The 17017-nt window shown below is 52.1% G+C and overlaps 1 protein-coding gene across 2 annotated transcripts in view; it reads left to right on the forward strand.

Moving 5' to 3' along the window:
- The first annotated feature begins 3260 nt into the window (after nucleotides 1-3260).
- Nucleotides 3261-17017, forward strand: part of LOC125950651 (ets DNA-binding protein pokkuri) — a 35060-nt gene continuing 21303 nt past the window's right edge. For both annotated transcript variants that reach the window (XM_049678834.1, XM_049678836.1), the window contains exons 1-2: nucleotides 3261-3401; nucleotides 4369-5263. The gene's annotated coding sequence lies outside the window, so the exon portion shown is untranslated. The remainder of the gene's footprint in view (nucleotides 3402-4368; nucleotides 5264-17017) is intronic.

Genomic DNA, 17017 nt, shown 5'->3' on the forward strand with positions numbered 1-17017 from the left:
AAGTCTGACATCGATAACAACACCTCCAGATTGATAACACAAGCGAGTTGGTAGCAGCAGCAGCAGCTCGTTAGTTTCCCTTCAGTATCTGGACAGTCTTCCTGGGTTGTTTTGGGTGCAAACGCCCCCCTCTCCCTCCCCCCTCGCGCTCCGGAAGCACCCCTCTTGCACACACCTTCCTTCGGAAGCTTATCATTCTGCATTGAATAATAAGAAGCGCAAGAGTATCGCAAGAGGTGTCGTCACTCGCCGATAAGCTATCCGCAAGGTACCGGGCGGTCTGATATACCCGGTGGCCCATGGGGATTGGGGCTATTTTCGGCCGACGGCCATATCCGCGCAGACTCGCCCGGTATCTGTTTAGCGGTCCGAAGGAAGCGGACACAACAATTAGACGGGCTTTCCAATTGCGCGCGTCAATCGACCCCCCACCGGTGGGTCACCTCTTATCAGCGCGATCATCGCGAACGTGTCCAAACACCCCTCCCTAAAGGGTCCCCAGCTGTCGCTGGTGGTTAGTTTTGCGGGAAATTCGGGTTTATTCGTGGCACAAGGAGTTCAGACCGGACCTGGATTCAGGTTTCAGGTGTTGTTGGTCGCAGCAGCAGCTTATCAAGCGTCAAGAGTTACGAGGAGCTCCCGGTGGATAAAGCTATTCCTGGCAGCGCTACGCAAACGCACTGATTGCACAGGGGTGATGGCGCACGATGCCACGCGAGGATTGTGCTGCAATTCCGGTAGGCTAACGGGGCGTGCGATCATCGATAAGGTGCGGCACGCGGATGACGCATCTTGGCGTTTGTTCGGCGCTGGTTGGATGGATGGATGGATGGATTGAGTGCAATCCATCGGGGGGCTTATCGAGAGATTTGGAGTTGAAGGTTATTTTCGTCGCGTTGGCACCAATTAAAGGATTAAAGGATAGGTAACGGGGTGGGTACGCCTTTATCGAGGGGCTTTTCGTTTGCCTCTAAGATTAGCAGATACTGTTAAGTCACATTCCCTTTGAAGAAGACTGCAGCGCATGTCCGGTCGCACATAAAGTACGCAGTAAGTCGCTCCATCAACCCCGCAGTTGATTCCTCATTTTCAAACAAAGAATTAGAAGCCAGAATTGTGACAATGAAAGCATGAATTGAAGGAATGTTCCGAAAACTGCTCCAAAAACAGTTCACATTTATCAACCAGATAATATATTGCCGCCAACTTCTTTCACACACGCTCTCCGGGCGCATGCTGGCGCAATAATTCGCAAACATGTAACGATGCGCCGCTGGTGCTGCTGCTGCTACTGCTGCTGCTGGTGGCGGCCACTGATGGCTGCCAACAGATGTGCACCAGACGGGGCGACGGACTCCGGGGAACCGCCTGCCTTTGTGGCCGTTGTAGTTGTTGTTCTGTGCCGGGTTCACGCTTCACGTTCTATTTGTAGTATGCTGCACGATTCTCACGCCCGAGAACGCAGCATCGTCGGGAGATGCTCCAACATAATGTTTAGGATTTATACAATTCTCTAACTACACTACGCGCTGCATCTAGTAGGCGAACTGATGCCGTTACCATCGTGCCGGCCTTTCAATTAATCTAGTCCTAGGCCGGAGCATTTCAATAACTACATTTAATCTAGTAAATCATGTGCCAGGGCACGTTATCTGCGTTCTCCGGTTTCTTTAGCGGCGCCTCGACGCTGAGCTCATCGTGCATCGAGTCACAGATCGTCCGGTTTCGGCGAGCCCGTCCGTCGTTCCTCGTCCGATGGCCCGGTCGTAGCATTGCTCATTATGGTAAAGGCGGGCGCGCCATGCTCTTAAGTCCTATCGCGCTTGCTGACCCTATCGGACATGGGTCACTATCGCCGCCCGCCCGCCGTCCCCATCACTCAGTAGCTCTCAGCAGTAGCAGCAGTCGTCTTGGAGGCTGAAAAGAAGCTTGGGAGAAGGAAGCAGGATTGCAATCAGTGCGGTCGCCCAGCAGCAAGTGGGTGCTACTGAAACACCCCCCCCCCCCCCCCTCGACTCGATCGCGACTTCATGTGTCATGCAGAACGGCGGCCGGAACCCCCCAACGGCGACAACAGCCAGCATAGCATCTTGCCGAGATGAACGATCTTTCGTTGTCTGCGTGTATGTGTGCGAACTTCCTTCTGGTTCCAATGCTCGGTTCCGCCATCGATCGGTCGACGGTACATCCGCAACACCCGGACATAGAGACGAACCGGACGGACGAACGAACGGCTGCCGGCCAGTCATCTCGCGTTTCGGTGTGTGCGATCTTATTTTTAAAACACCCCGCGTCGCACCGTACACGGAAACGAAGACAACCAGTTGGTTCTTTGTCCCCTCCCGTCCTGGCCTCTGGTCAGCCCGCTCCTCCACTTCATATGGGCGATGCTGTGTTGTCATCTCTGCTTGACACCCCATCAGCATCATCATCGTCTTGGTCTCTCTTGGTCGTCGTGGTAAGAGCGCGACGCGGAAGCAAGAACTTGCCGTCGTTGCCGTCGTCGTCGTCGCCAAGTTCCGGGATGAGCGATCGCGCGTTCTGCTGCGGGGTTGAGATTGATGAAGACGGGTTGGAGGCGACACACACACACGCATGATCAATCATCAAGTGGATACAATAAAGTCAACTAAAGGAACTCGGAAAGGACAATTTAAAGGTCCAAGTGCGGGAGACGTTAACTGATTAGTATTGGCATAGAGCACAGATCAGGATCGTGGTTATTAAAAAACAATAGCACAACAATTCACCGAATTGGTTTCGCAACGGCCACACACTTTTTTTCTGTTTCTTTTCTCCTCTGGCACACATTTCCGGCATTTTCGAATTACACTGCGTTTCATATTGATAGCCTCACCATATTTTATCGATTTCGCGCTTAAATAAAGCGTCCCAAAAATAATTTAAATTACTGTATATTCTCTTTTTATCTATAGAAAATGTATGCAATTTGACTTTTAAAAATATCTTTAAAATTGTGGATAAAAACCAAAAATGACGCTATCATTATGACACGGACTGTATGGAGCGAGTGTGCGTAACAAGAGAGAGCGAGAGCGAACGAGAGAGCTAACGTACTCGTGTGTTTACATTCTCTTCGGGTTGTCTTCGGCAATGTTCGGGTCATTCTCTTTCTCGCTCACGCTCCGTCAATCGCTCGTCGGTGCGAACGAGAGAGCGATCGTGGTGCACGTTTTTCCACTTGTTCGCTTGCTTGGTTGGCTCTCGAAATGGCGCCTGACGCCATTTTTCTCAGAAGTCTCAGGGTTGTAGTGCGTGCACGACGTGTGCGGAGCTAAGCGAGCCCGCGATTCACCAACAGCGTGTTCCAATTCCACGTGTGTTTCCTTCGCTCGCTCGATCAGCAACAACAGCAGTGCCGATCCTTGGAGTTTTGTGCCGTACGTGTTCAACATTTTTCCTCAGGATTTTCCATCAGCCTTTCAGTGACCACCGTGTTTGAGTGCGTGCGAACGGACGACACCGAAGCCGGGACTGTCCGGTGGCGAGCGGTGTGTGTTTCCTGCTTTGTTCGTCATCTTGCACACACTCTGCCTCTACCCGGGTTCGCAATCTCGGTGTCCGTGGCAGAGTAGAAGAGGAGGCAGAAATCGTCGAACGTGAGAAAAAGAGTGAAGAAACCGGTTTTAAACGCCGCCGTGTGTCTCCCCGATCCCCTCGTCGTTACCGCCGGTCGTTTTGGTCCCGCAGGAGCGCAGGGCTGCTGCTACACGAGAACGCCAACACCGCGAACGAACGAACGAACGAAGTAGAAGCAGAGAGTTAGTGTTGGTTACTATAGTAATCGTAGTAGTCGTGTAGTTGCATCTCGTAGCAGCGCGCTCCTCGATACGCGGAACCCGGAAAACGTCTGTCGGTGACGCACGCGGAAGGAAACGGTTTACCGGTGTCAAGTGTCAACTGCCAGAAGGGAGCACCAGCAACCGACCGTGCCCGCTTGCCTCTAGCCGGTGCGATCTGGATGCGATCACAGTGTCTATCAGGATCATCTCGTCGTCGTAACTCGAACTCGCGGTGCACAGAGGGGGACAGGTGTTGGTGAATCCCTGTTACGCGGGTGTCTGTCTCTGTGTCTAGAACTGTTCACCAAAAAGCGGTGGCCAAGTGGGTTCGACAAGATCATATAACGGAAGCAGCAAAAATGCTCCACAGTCCGACCGCTGAACAACGTAAACAGCAGTCGACGAACCGGAAGCAACAGCAGCAACTGACGGCCGCTACCCCAAACGCCGCTACTACTGGCCGCCGCTGTTGACACACACTCAGCAGCAGCAGCAGCAGTAGCAATAGTAGCAACAGCCAACGCTAATTTCCGGTCGTACAACACTTTTTCCTTCTTTTCCTCAGCTCCACCCTGCCGCGCGTGTTTTTCCATTTCCGTTAGCGCGCCAGCAACGGCGGCGGCTACTACGACGACGACCACGACGACGGCGACGACGTTCGTGTGTGCCCACGCACCACACAACGGCCGCTATCGTAGTAGACGTAGTGTTGTTTGGTGTGGCGTGAAGAAGAAGTAGTCCGGTCGCGGCGTGTGTGTTGTGGAGTGTGTTTGTGCGGAGGAGTGGCGCACGCAGAAAGTGTGTGGTTTTGTGTGTCAATTTCCGTTTTCGTTCGTTTTTCCACCCGCTGCCAGCGGAGCGCGGAAGAAAATTCGAAGAAAGGTAGTAACACACCACGAAGAAGTAGTAGTAGAAGAAGAAGAAGCGAGATTCACGAAAACAGCAACAACAGAGTGTGCCGGCAGCAAACAACAGCAAACGACCGGCAACGATTGTGAAACAGTGTGAAGCAACAGCAATAGAAGAGCTCGCCCCCCTTGGCGTGTTAAAAGGCCGGCGTTTGTGGGGCCACCGTGTGTTTCTGTGTGTGTTTGTGCGTGGTTCGTGGTGAATGATTGGAATTTGCAAGAGGAAATAGTGAAGGAGAGAGAAAGAAAGAGAGAGAGGTGTGGTGATCGCGCGTGGAAAAGCGTGGCTGTTGGCGGCAATTTTCCGGCTCGCACGAAGAACCAACGACAACGACGATTCGCGTTTTCCACGTGCACTCAACGAGACAGAGAGACGAGAGAAGAAGAGCGAGAGAGAGAAAGGACACTAATCGGCCACCGAAAAGGATCGCCGAGAGAAACGTAAACACAGAGATTCAGCAGCGGCATCTCGCGACCCCCACCTCCCTCTACAACCATCGGGGACCATCAAGAAAGCAGCCGCATCACAGCAACAAGTTGTTGCCACGAGAGGTAAGTACCCCCGACCCCTGGAGAAGCGATGCTGCCAATGTCTACTTAGAACTTTTTAGACGAGAAGAACGGTGGCTCTGGGTTCTGCTCCTGGAACTCGACACTACATCTGGAACCACTTTGTGTCGGTGTCGTCGACGAGGGTTCCTTCTGCTCGAAGAGAAGACATACACACATGATCAATTACACTCCCTGTGACTCCCTGTGAGGAGGATCTGTATCTGACGCCTCAAGAGTCGCCGTCAGAAGAAGAAACAGTCGAAGAAGATGAAGCCAGAAGCAGAGGCCAACCAGATTAGAGAGGCCCGGCTCTCGGGGTGCGCGCGGTCCGTGAATTTGAATAATAAATTATGATTGATGAGCCCGCGGAGCAGAAGCTCGCGGGGAGAGAGGGGAAGAGGGGGGAAGGGGGTTGATGTGTCGCGACTTGTCGCGTCGGGACATGCCGGAACCGCATGGTTCATTGGTTTTTCGGTTTTTTCTCGTTCTCTCTCTCTCGCTCTTTCGGTTCGGTTAGATAAGGAGATAACGCCCCACGAGGCCCACGTCTTGCCTTGTAGAGGATGAATGTTACGCGAGAAGAATACTGCAGCCAACACACACCGGGCACTCTGGCGTCAGTCAGACCACCGTGGGCCGATGGACACACGATGACAGAACAATAGAGTTGGTGTCCCCGTTGGTCCACGCTGGTCACATGCTCAAATTATGATTTTTATGTTGTAATCTGCTTCGCTGTTCCGTTGGCAATTTTTCGATCACACGACGACGAAGACGCGACTTCCGATTCGCGACAACCGAGGGAACCTTCGTCGCCAGCTTATGGTGGATGGTTCTTGTGGCTGCGCTCAGCACATTTCAGCACCACGGCCTCTCGCCTGGCGGTTTCTTGGCATGTTTTGTACGGTTTCCCGTTGCGTCGCCGTGTTTTGCTTGGGTTGCTCGCCGCGTCGTCTTCAGGGCGCGTCCAATGACTTTAGCGGTTCCGTTTCGCGAACTGTTGCACATATCTGCGCTGCGTTGCGTTCGTTGTTTTGCTTCCTCGCAAAGCGTGGCACCCACCCGTTGAGCCACGCGAAGGGAAAGGAACGCCTGAGCGGGCGGCGGCGCGCACATTCGCTGGCGGACGTAACTGTGTGCTGAGTCGCGGTTGCAATGTTTTGCTTGGCCGCCATTTTCTTCCTCCCCTTCCCCTTTGTGGGGCGACGCATAGGAAGAAGCCTTACTCGGCGCCTTTACCATGTGAAGACAATGACAACGACGGCGGCGATGGCGATGGCCACTAGAAGAGAGAACGTAACGTCTAACTGTGCTTGTCCCCAACGCGAAAACAATTCTCCATTTCCTTTTGGGCGCGCACATGCTTTTCCTTACGGCATAACAACCGTCAATGGTCCAAAATCAGCGTTTTATAACGCTTTGTGAACTTTCTTCCTCCCGGGGGAGAAAGGCCGAGAGAAAGTGGCCCAAAAACCCATGAACGGGGCCAATCCACCTGTTTCGCCCCGCCGAGAACCTTCTCCTGTCTGGTACATTCAAGAACCGTTTGTGGGCTACGCGACGGAGAGGATAATGAACAATTTCCTCGACAAGTGTCCTACAGGTAGCACGGTAAGGTACTTGAGCACCCGAATTTACATATGAATCAGAGGCTCTCGAGTAGAAGAGGACGTCATAAAGGACGATATCCGTGTGGGTGTGCGTGTGTGAGCAACAAGTGACAAGAAGACCCGGAGCCACTTGAGACGACACTTGCATCGGTGCTACTTGCTCCGCATGTTTCAGTTTCCTTTACCGCCGGTCTGCTAAACGATTATGACCCCAGAGGCCAGAGCAAGGCTCGCCATACGTTCCTGGCACGGTTCTGCCCTTGACTTGGGCGTGTTGCTGTGGAGAGGGTGGGTAAACGTTTTCCGTACCACCTTCTACCGATGATCCTTTAAACACCTTGCCTGCCTGCTGCCTGCCTGCCTGCCGGCACTACCTTTGCAGCAATCCGCACGAGGAAGTAAGATGGACGCGCCTCATTGTCTTATCTGGAAGGGATGTCCCATGCCGAGATCTTAGCTCTTCTAAGAGGGTCATGTACGCAGTAAAGAGACCGTAGGCCAGACTTCTACGTCTTCCGTACCTGACCGTTGGTTTTAAGGATGATTGGCCTGAACTTAAGAAATCTCAAGCTTACCTGCATACGGAGAGTGAGAATTTGGGCTCACAAGTGTGGTGTGAAACCGTTAAATGTCCGCCCAAAGAAACGCAGGGTAAACGCTCGACCGTTAGTACCTTCTTCACGCGATACATTGATACCAGCTGCGAGGTGAATCGCAAAATTTCCCGAAGATCGCTGCCATTACCCTTGCATTTACTACAACGTACGAACGTTGACGCGTGACTGTGAGATTTGTGGATGGTGCACGGGATGAAGTAACAGTTCTTCCGGTTCTCCAGAGCATCACCAAAAAAAGGGAGGAAATTAATTATTTGAAAACTCTTCGCAAACTCCTCTGCCATGCCAGGATATCCGCTTTCCCGACAAGAAGAAGATACACACACAGATGGTTACGTACGGCGGTGGTGGTGGGATTCCCTCCGGAGTTCCGAACAAGTGCGCTTCTCGCACAACTCCTTGTGCACCCCTTCATGCAGTACACATGCCAGACCAGAACCGTCAACGGTGGTTCACCTGACGCATCGGACGTAGTGATTCCCTCCATGATCCACGAGGGGATTCGTTCGGAAAATCGGAACAGATTTTCAAGCAATCGAGACGTAGAGAGGGGTTCCGGTCTTACGGTGACTGCTGCTGCTGCTGCTGCTGCCGCTTCTGCGGCTGTTGTTTTCATTCCCTGCACTCTCGTCCCCTAGTTCCCTCGGTGAAAGACCGGAAGGAAGGACACTTTAGACGCACAAATGTTGTGTAGTGTCGTATCCCGGTGAGAGTTTGAGGCGTGACGTCGCGATTACCGCACCGCTTTGCGTTCCCCGAACCTTGGGCAATAGTAAAAATAACAACAATGCTGCAACGGGGAATCCCTTCTCCCCTCTTCTCCCTGTGATTCGCACCCTAAAGATATTCCCCTCGGCGCGTTGCGCGTCGTTGATAATTCTCGTCTCGTTGGATGAGGGGAATTCGACGTAAACGCGCCACGAGAGAAGCGATTGCAGAGGGGGCGCGCAACAGTGCAGGGGTTGTGTACCTTCCCCTGTGCACTTGTTGTCCTCACCGGCCTCAGTTGGGAATGTGGCAAATCGGTTATGTGCGCGCGCGACAACATTTGGCACATGGGAAAAGGAGAGAATAGGTCGCGATTGTGTTGTGTGTGTGTGTGTGTCCAGCTCGTGCCCCGGATCTCGATGACTTCTCGATGAAAGAAAGGGGACGTGAAGGGTTTTGAGTTATTTATGGTGCTGCTGCTACAAGATATCATTCGGAACACATGTGAACAATCGTTGTCCCGTGGATTAGTCCATGCCTTCTGCACGCGCCCTCCGTTTAATGTGGTCATCGATGACGACCGCAACTAATATTTTGCGTGCCACACGAACGTGGGAAGCGGTGGGAATTCAAAAAGAGGATACACGGAGGGTAGGTGGAGTTCCCGAATTTCTTTTGTGTTTTCGGATGTTCGTGGCGATGCTTCTCTCTCCAATCAATGCGCCCAAATCGTGGCTAATCCTTCAGATTATCGTGATAAGCAAAAGGGAAAATGTTTTAATTTTCATTCGTTTAGGCCACTTGCTACGCCACCGATCGGCCGCCGATCGTTCGAGAGGCTTATGGCGCATGAGGATGCAACTTTTTCGGTCAAGTTGTTTCTTGGAAGAGTCTCCTCAGAATCCTGCGCCCTGACTTCTGAGGATCTCAAAGCGCTCTGGACGAAATGTGAGAAAAGAAAACATACAAACACCAGCACACAAACAGCGAGAGAGAGAGAGAGAGCCTGTCGAGTGTGTTTGTCCGTTGGCGCGCAAAGCAAAGTCATCGTTCCCGGAACGGGACAAGGATGCCGAGTACTGGCAACATGACCATTTGTGGAAAGCCGTAAACTATACAACGCAACGGACGCTTCCATCCTCCGGTGCACAAGTGCACAGAGTGCCTGCTGAACAAAAGGAAAGTCAAATTCCACGAACTCGATCCTCGATCACATCCTCCCGAGATGACCAAGGAATGGTTATGTGGATCGAACTGTTCGACCTTCTCGGCTGCTGCTTTACAACACAGAAAGGACGCTGGAGAGAGGAGTACCTGCAATACTAGGCAGAGGTTCCTTGGCATCATCGATCCTCTGTACGCTGTTCGGTCGAACACGACGGGTGTCCATCCGGTGGCGGATGAAAGTTTGCCGCAAAATGGACCCGACCCGAAAGAACGAAGAGGATCATGTGAAGTCTGTAGGAAGGAGGAAGGTCGAGAATTACGGGCGGTGCCGCGCTTCCTATTATGTCAGTGCCATCGATCCAATTGTGAGCCCATTTGTTAGCAGGACCTTTTTTTGGCAAGGATCCTAGGATCCTGGAAGTGAGTGGAGAAGTTCCTGGAGAAGAAGCATCGGTTTTGTCCGTTTCTTTGTTTTCTTAAAAGCGTCCTCTGGTCTAGGGTTTTCTCGTCTACAACGTCTACGTCGCAGAAGAACGCGCCGAGAGAGTGGTGCCAATCCGTCGTCATAAATCAGATCCGAAAGTCCGAAAGTGTATCCGGGTATTCTGTGACTAGATGCCAGCTTTCGGGACATCCAGAGCATGAGGATTATGGATGAGCCGCGCAGCGCCTCTGTATAGCAATAATCTTTCGGAGGTGATCTTACCCAGGGGCTGGCATTCGCTCGAATGTTAATGCCCTCGCGTCCAACTTGTGGGGTGCCTCTGTTGTCCAGTGCCAGAACCCCGAAGGTGATGGAGTCGCGCAAAAGGCCGGAGGTGAAACGAAAAGGTTCATTAGACGAAGAAGATGAATTACGGGTTTTTGGCTATCGGCGGTGGAGACCGAGCGTGTGCGGGGCGTGTACCGCGACCACCAGGATCACCTCGCCGCCATCGCCACTACCACCACGCCCAAAACGCTGTGCCCAAAAAGCAATTGGATACAATTCGTTGAACCCGTTGAGAGTCCACACCGGCACAGCATCAGCACCCTTCTTCCTCCTAGTGTGCTTCCAGCTAAGGAGAGTGTAGCGAATGCCCCATTAGAGATCCCTATTCTATTCTCATTCCGGACGATGATTCTCGGTTACCGCACGCACCTCAACCTTCCCACTGCTTGAGTCGTCGTTTCGGGGGTCTCTCGCATTTGAATTCCGCTCGTTGGCCACTTGTGACGGCGAAAAGTAGGAAGCGACCAGCGCACGAGTGTATGCTGGTAGATGATGACGATGATGATGCTGGTCCACCTCAGCTGTGGCAGTAGCTTGCTTGTCTTGTGCCCGAAAAGACATTTCCACAATCCATGGGCATGTGTCCGGTAGTGGTGGTGGCGGTGGTGGTGGAAGTTGTACCTCCTGCAACTCTCGATCATCATCATCATCATGGGTCTATGGTCGCATTTTCTTCTAAATATTCCTTCTGTCAAACCGGCAAGACGACTCCCGCAACGGCTTTCGATCGTAGAACATTCTTTCCTCACCCTTCTCTGCCGCCACTCTTCCGTCTTCCGCCCGGCCCGCGGCCATCCACTGACGAACTCTTTGGCTACGCATCATTGGCATTGGAATTAAAAGGAGGACGACGGAAGATGCCGAGCCATCATATCACTTTGGTGGTGGTGGTTGCGGGACCATTCCTTGGTTCGTTCCTTCGTTCGTTCCTTCGTTCGTTCGTTCCTCCCGCTGACACATCTCTCCTGCTGTGCGAGGCGCGGGATTTAGTTCCCTTTAGAGTTGCCTTCATTGTTGTGCTGTGTGTCCATTCCTCTTCACCTCGCCGCACGCTCTCTCTCTCTCTTTCTATCTCTGAGGAAAAAAAAGATGCTCTCTGTCTTGGCCACAGAAAGAGGTGAAGGGGGGGGGGGGAGGGCGGAAAGGTGTGCGTAGCGAAAGCGCGTACCAGAGAAACGAAACGAAACGAAATCGTCACGAAAACAAGGGAAAAGAATTAACGAATTGACCCTCGGAGGGGAGGGAGGGGAGGCGGTTGGGACCCGGAAAGACAGATACACGGAGAGGACGGGTTTGAGGTTGCGGCCTAGATGAAGGACGCGTGTGTATAGGACCCGCTGGCTGGCTGGCTGGCTGGCTGGTGGTTGGCGTAAGGTGAAAGATGTGCTCCTACAACGAGGAGAACCACCGTGCGAAGAAGGAATGGGAAGAGAAGAGATGAGAACGATGATCAGGAACGGTGGTGGAGGAAGAGGAGGAGGAGGAGGATGAGGTCAAAAGACTTGAAAAGATTTTTCATTTCCTTTTCCCTCTTTCATTCGTTTGCTCTCTCTCTTTCTCTTTTTGCTTCTCTTTTTAACGATCAGTTCTCTCTCTCGGAGTCTTTGCTCCTTTTATCTATCTTCTTTCTTCTTGTTTCGCTGGGTTCCATCGTTTCCTTTTTCTTTCCCGTTTATGCTCTCGTGCGCTCATCTTCTTGTTGTGCGCCTCTTTCTTATCCTTTTCCCACTAACCGCTTCTTCGCTTCGTTCGTGCGTTCTTGCTTTTGCTTGTTTATTTTGTCTGGTTCTCTCCGTTCGTTCGTTCGTCCGCATTTCATCATCTTCTTCTTCTTGTCGTTTTCTGTTTTGATTTTCCACTTTATGTGCTCCTTTCTTCTCTTTTCTTCTCCTCTTAGTCGTACTGTGTTCTCTCTCTTTCCTTGCGCTTATATTGTGTTCCATGTGGCGCGTTCGTTCTTCCTGCCTCCTGCTTCGATCGCTGCTGGATGCGCGATCGCGCCGGCATTTCCTTTCTTTCTTCCTGTGCCCCGTGTTATTACAGGGACTCCTCACCTCACGCGCTCTCCTTCGCTCGTTGCCACCATCCCAGCATCTCTCATCACACACATATGACCCGTGGGGCAATTTCTCGGTTTCCTTCTTTTGCCACCCTTCCTCTACCTCTACCCCGTGCACACCGCCACCACCCCTTCTTCGATGGTTGATGGCGGATGCTGCTTTCGCTCCATTTTTCCACCTCACCAGCTTCTTCGGTGCGATCGTTTCGTGCTCGCTGTGTGTGTGTGTGTATGTGCGTGTGTATGTGTTTACGTTACGTTCTTCGGCCTGGCCTGGTCAGGGCTCGGGACCGGCCCCGGGGCCAGGTTTGTAATCTTGCATTCCTCGTTCCTTCTCCCCATCGTTTCCCCAAAACGCGCAGCCGCGAGACGCAGGAGAAGAGAAGACAACCATTAGAGAGGAGTGCGGGCATCCAGGAAATGGTTTCTCCGCCTCCCGGTTCCCCCAAACCACTCTTCTCTTCTCCACCGAGACGATTCTACAATCGAAAGGTGATGGTGAGGTGAGTGAAAGATCCTGACGTCTTCTCTCGCGCCCGTGAGGTGTAGTGGTGGTGGTGGTGGTGTAGGTAGGGGGATGTTGGGGGTCGGTCGTTTCCTCTTGGATGCTCTTGGGATTTTTGTGTTTTTTAACCACCTCACCTTCCCCTCACCGCAAGCCTTCTGCTCTCGGGAGATGTTGGAGCTTCTTTTCTCCCGGAATTCCTTTGCGCCGCTGGCCGATTCCGTTCGCTGCACACACTACGGAGGCAACCACCACCCCTCCTCTCACCTGCTCGAGACGAGAGCTGATCGCCCCCCCCCCCCCCCCCCCCCCCCCACTCTCCTTATGTTAAGTGAAATTGTTCATCGATCTTTTTCGAACTTCTATTCGGTTACGATCGCATGCTAAAATCGTTTTCCCGGTCCCTTACCCCGCCCCTTGCCTAACGTCACTATGATTGATCTTTTTTTTTTGTTTTTCGTTCTTCCCGATCAACGGTTAGAGAAAATGAACAATTTGGTGGTTAGTTATGCTCTCGAAGTGGAAGCATATAGTTTTTACCGAAAACCCGTGAGAGTGTTGTGTGAGGTAACGACCTCCTCTCCCGTTCCGCTGCAGCATTATGTTCTCGAAAATGCTCTAAAAGAAAGAGAGAGAGAGATGAGTCAACACCGCGCGGTATCGCGGTTTTGCTTTGCTTGCGTTTAAAAATCTTTTTTTTATTGCCTTTTACAACGAGCGAATGACCGAAGACGACCCAGCCGCAGCTTAGAAAGTGTTTAAAAATGACTTCTTCGCTCTAAACACATCCAATTAGTCATCTGAGGCTTTGCATCCTTTTTGGTGAACAATCGCCGAAGCGGGGAGTGTCCGATCATCCCCATCATTACATGCTTCATGCGCGTTTTACCTATTTCATCATTAACCGAGCTGCTGGAGAAGATGGTGGTGGTTCCTCTCTTATGTTGGTTGCCCTGGCATTCCCTGGCGCACCATCGTGCGCTCTCTTTCTCCTTCCTGATGATGACCTTTCGAACGAAACGGAATCGTCCAACCCAATCTCGTTCGTTCGTTGCTCCTTTGCTGCAGTACCCAATGTTGTCCCCAATGTTGCGCACTGCTTCGAATTCCACGTCATCGTTAGCGTCGTTGTCGTGGTGTGCGACCGACCGCCGCTGCACAAACATTTCATTTATCGCAAAATGGTCAATTTGATTTCCGTTCGCATAATTTTCCTGCATTTCCTTCCCTGTTTTTTTGCCTCTCTCTCTCTCTTTCTCTGTGTCACCCCTTGATTGATTCCGCTTCGCGCCAAGTTCACTGGCCGCGACATAACGACACCTCACCTCATAGACCCTGGACCCTGGACCGTGGCGGGGGTTTGTTGTGGCATCAGCGAGAATTTAAAGCCTCCGTCAGCAGCTCTCGATGGTTGGCAGTCTTGTTCAATGTTATTTCCCACCCATGCGTGTGTTGTGTGTGTGTTTGATCGTCCTTCCCGTTAGCGCATGAGCTGGTGTACGCGTCTCTGCGTGTATGTGTGCAATTAATAAAATTACAACAATTTCGCTGATTTTGCAGTAAAGGCCGATGGGCACAGCAACGCACTGTGCTACTGCTGGTGCCGGCTGGGAACCAACCACCGCGAGATGCACCAAACATGATGCACACCATTTGTCCGTGTGCCTGTGTGCGCCTGTGGATGTTTGCAACATCGGCCAAAAACCGCTATCAGGCAAATAGTAAAGGAAGAGAGCGAGAGAGGACTGTGCGCGCCGCACAATCGCTTCTGTTTTTTTTTTGCCATTTTCTGTTTTGTTTATTTTGTTGCCCAACAGCGCAGTTCCGCATCGCTTACCGATAGAGTGTGTCGCCTTGGTGAGGGGAAAACATAGTACTTGGTATGTGGGAAGTCATTTAACTTCCACCTTTTTGGGCTCTGCTAGTGCTATTTAAGTCAATCCCTTCGAACATCGGCACTTGACACTTCCTGAGCTTCCTCTCATCAAGCTCTGGTTTGCCTTTTGCGATCTAAAATTTCCGAGAACCGTGCCCGTGGTATGGTGGCTGCTGATTGATTGCGGACTCGGTGACCGAATGGTAATGCCTTGCTTTCGCCGCTTTCGCCCGGGATTGGGCGCCATCTTGTTGTGTCCTCCGTGGTTTGGCTCAAAGTTCAGCTCGATCGCCGCCGCCGCCGCTGTGCTGTGCGGATTTCGTTATCAGCCGATCGGTGAGAGGTTCCCGGCCTTTTTGGCCCCGAGTGGCGAACGGTACTCGACCACAGGATTAGAAGTGTGTGTCACCAACGGTAGCTACAGCTTTTAAGCTCTTTCACCCACACACGCTGATTGGATAAGCCTACGTTGATCTGTAGTACGTTATCATTGTCTCTAAGCCTCACTCACTAATCTGTTGTAGGAGGAGGACTGCCATTTCGGTGTCAGCATGACAATTTTTTTCGTGACAGGAAGAGTAGTATATTCTCCTTCAATTTTTGGTAATCGAAGGTACTTCCGGGAATGAAATACAGAAGGGAGGGGGGTGGGGGGAGGGGGGCCTTAGGGTACCGCGAATTGAGTTCGTCGTGCGGTTGTAGCGTGTATCATCGGAAGAGAAGTTGCTGGAGTTGTTGCAGTCGTTTGCTCATCTTATCAGCCTGCTGTTATCAGCTTCCGTATTGTGTTCGCCTCTCTCTCCTCAGGGTCTGCACCGGCGGCTGCGGGGTGGTTGAAAGAGAGAGAGAGAGAGAGAGAGAGAGAGAGAGAGGGGTTAAGCGACGATTTGGAGTTGGTGTGAGTGCGCCGAGAGCCACACCTGCTGTACTCCACCTGCTTCCGCCACTCCACCAGGCCTCTCGAGTGTTATCTTATCACCAGGCAACAGATAGATATACTCTATGTACATCCGTCATCCACGTCTCTGGGACCGATCGGGAGGAAGGGCTTGAAGAGGCCGAGTGCATTTCGCCAACTCGTAGCCACCGATGGTTGCTTGGATTTAGCCAGCGGAACTGTTATACTACCCCGGATGACAGTTTCAAGCGCGCGCGTTTATGCTTATCAGCTCGGCTGCTGGAATACTTAACTTTCTCGCCACGATGCACGACTACCGATCATCGCGGTTTGGTGGATGGTTTGTGGTGTTTGGAGAAAGAGATAAAGGTTACTGACATCGGGACGCCAGGGCTGGTCTGGCTATTATCTCTTATTCTTGCTGTAACCCTCCATTATCTGCTCGTTCGCTTTCAGAGAACGTCAGAGAACACGTAGCGCGGGGTTCAAAAGGGGGGGGGGGGCTCCATCAACAAAAAAGGGAAAGATCATTCTGGTTTGGGTTTTCGTTTTTTGTTTTTTTTTCTTCTTCTTCAGTGTTTTGTTCTGGGCGATTCTAGCTCTGCTACTCTGCGCTGGAGGTGGACGAGAAAAGCTTTCAAACTTGCGGCAGATGATTACAGGGAGAAAGGCCGATCGCGAAGATTCAGCCTGCCCCACCCCCCGTTCCCCTGCTTTTGTGCTAGTGTTCTCGTGTGTTTAGAACGAGCTCCACCAGCATCCCATCCGTGGGGCTGAAAGGGGGAGGGGGTAAAATCTCTTTAAATGATCTCGTGGATGCTGGTGCTGCTGCCTCCCAACTCTTCCCTCCTAATCACTTAATGTTCTGTAGCGAGCTGAAACCAATTTAACGATTGGGGGGCACGGTTGTTGCACGGCAGCGACCGAAGCTGCAAAAGGGAAATCCCTTGTTACACTCGTAATTAGGAAGCTTTCAAGCGTAACTCAGCGACGGTGGCGCAAGGGGCTGTGCCGCGGGCAAACGAGCTTCTAGTTTCGATCTCCGTCTTCGGATCTCCTGCTATCCGCTCTGTTGTGCCTACACGTGCCCTCCCGAAAACTGTATGTAAGATGCGCAGGAGGAGGAGCAAAAAGATCCAAGAAACTGCTTCTACTCTTTCTCCCTCTCCCCTGTTCGATAAGACCTTCAAACGGCGCGTGGCTTCGACTTCTTCCTCGTCGTGTGCTCCCATGGATGGATGGCGCGCACCACCTGATCGTCGTCTATCGAGGGGCGCGCGCGCGCTTCCTTCACGATAAATTCCCTCACGTAGCCCTCAGGTGCGGTCACAGGCAAGGATGGGGGTACCATACGCAGTATCATGAGTAATTCGATGCAGGAAAAGAAGGGTTTCATCGTCACCGTCACCGGGGAGTGTTTTGTCACGTACCACCACTGGTGGTCACCGCACCAATCACAACAACAGCAACGCCACATGGCGTGTGCGTGTGTTCGAACTGTTCGAGGAAATAGATATAACACTTTGCTTGCTCCGCATATAG

Source organism: Anopheles darlingi, chromosome 2 (genome assembly GCF_943734745.1).
Source record: "Anopheles darlingi chromosome 2, idAnoDarlMG_H_01, whole genome shotgun sequence".
NCBI classification, from domain to species: Eukaryota; Metazoa; Arthropoda; class Insecta; order Diptera; family Culicidae; genus Anopheles; species Anopheles darlingi.